The sequence below is a fragment of the Egretta garzetta genome, unplaced genomic scaffold (assembly GCF_000687185.1).
Source record: "Egretta garzetta isolate BGI_Z169 unplaced genomic scaffold, ASM68718v1 scaffold43, whole genome shotgun sequence".
NCBI lineage: Eukaryota > Metazoa > Chordata > Aves > Pelecaniformes > Ardeidae > Egretta > Egretta garzetta.
The window spans coordinates 1,521,127-1,523,324 of NW_009259047.1; positions in this window are offsets into that span (position 1 = coordinate 1,521,127).

Genomic DNA, 2,198 nt, shown 5'->3' on the forward strand with positions numbered 1-2,198 from the left:
ACAGGGGCTCTTGCCACTGCTGGAAGAGGTTAAATGCGGAGGGCAGAGCCTGCGGCTGAGTTGAGAGTGCAGATGTCCTTGGAGAGCCTATGGAATTCCTTCAAGTGTGACCTTCGCTTCCCAGGTAAAGACGATGGATGCAGGCTTTCTACAGAAGGAGTTCCGAGACTTGCACCGAAACCACATACAAATTGTCATACCCAAGTATGGGCCAGTGATGGCCACGTGCCGGGCGGGGTAGCAACCAAGAGTCGTAGTTTGTAGTCCCTGGGGAAAAGCAGAAATGCCTCTGTAGGTCTGTGCAACTCTTTGCTGCCATGTGTTAAGGATATGATAGGCTTAGGTCAGTTCAGGAATGGACTCTAAAACATGAAGAGTTTTAATCCATTGCTGTTTGTTTAAACAGGTTTGTCCAAATGCTGCCGGGGCTGGGCGGCTGATCCAGCTGACACCGAATCGCCGCTCTCCCTTTTTCAGCTTCCCAAAGTGCCTTATTACGGGAGCGTGCAAGAGCTGGGCAGGGACGGAGGGGGCAGCATCAGGGCCTTGGGCTGGCTTAATCCGCTGGGGACCTACATCCTCAGAAGCTTCAGATCTTTAGATACGTCGTTCCCAGATACATAACGTACATGTGTCTATTAATGCGCCAGGCAAGAAGTGTAGCTGCAGCTATTCGGAGGTGTTCTAAAAATAGAGGGAAACATCCCCCAGCAGAAGTAGATATTCAGGGTTTTTAACAGAATAAATCTATAAATCTGGTAAGCCGGAGATGCATCTGGTATTTCTGCTGCCAGATCTTAACCCCTTCACCTTCTTCCCCATCCCAAGGTATAGGGTTTCCTTAACAGTAAAAATGTATTTTGATGTAAGATGTCTTTATCTCAAATTCTGGAGCTAGCAACAGTTGAAAGGTAGTTACTTGGGGTGGGGGGAGGGCTGGTGTTATGCTTTAGTGTAACTAGGATGCATTTGTTTTATAATGTCATCCTACACAATGAATTAACTGGTTTCATTCTGTTTCATGACTTTTTTTAGAGCCACGCAGGCAACCCTGTAATTTGTCTTAACAACAGAATTAACCCGTGGAACGGTCTGCCGCGAGTTAATGCAAAGCCAGCCCTATAGGTACTTGAACGCCTAGGATTGCATTAGAGAGGGTAAAAGATCGCAATGGGGTGTCTGATCTCGTGTCTCTGGTGTCATTTGGGAACAGAGATGAGGAGGCAAATGGCTCTCAGGAAGGCCACTCCCTTTCTGCTGGGGGATTCCTGCAGCTCCCCAGGCTCCTTTGCTTTGATCTGTTGTCTCCTTGTCTTCCCTGTTAGGAAAACCCATCTGAAATCCGTCTGTCTTCTGGAATACTTCCTTAATCAAAACTCTCAGGAGTGCCTCTCTGGTGGGGAACAAGGCTCACGTTGGGGCTGCCGCCTCTTCTGGGGCGTAGCGACAGAGCCCCAGTGGAGGGGAGATGGTTGGGCTTCCCAGGTGAGCCGTGACCATATGGTTGACTTTAATGTATATGTAGTTTGCAGCCCTGTTAATCAAAAATCTGTGGAAGATTATCTGAGGTGGTGTTCTAACAAAGTCCAGGCCTGATAACAGAGAGCTGAGCTGTTTAATTAGTTGGTTGTGGGCTATTTGCATATCTGTGTGGAGCAGGTGGTTGGTTAAATATTGATTTAGCAGAGGAGCTGTGTTCTCTTCCTGTTTGAGCTCTGGCTGCAAACACCCTGCTGCAGGTGGTAGGGACGTGCTTGTTGAGTTTTCCTTGGTTTTAATTTACAGGTAGTTTAATATGAGGGGCAGGGAATAGTACTCTAATATTTAAACTTCAAACTAACAAACAAAGGACTGTATTCCAAACCAAGTCCTATCCGGTGGCACCAAACATCTCTTACATCTGACCAAAGGTCAATTGAAGTGGTAAAAGTACATGATGGGGAGGTCCTGGCTGTAGAAAATGGAAGGAGCGTGTCTTTAACACTGCCTAAAACCAATTTGCAATGTTCATTTCAGGACACAGGAGGCTCACACTGCTCCTGTTTCGTATTTGGCTACGCTTTACGCTGCCGAAGCAGAGCACTGGGGCTGGCTATCGCTTGTCAGCCGAAGATCCTCTCTGCAAATCCCCCATGTGCCAATCGCCTTTCGTGCTTTCCTGTCTACTGTGACCGTATGGACATTTGTTTGACAGGAGT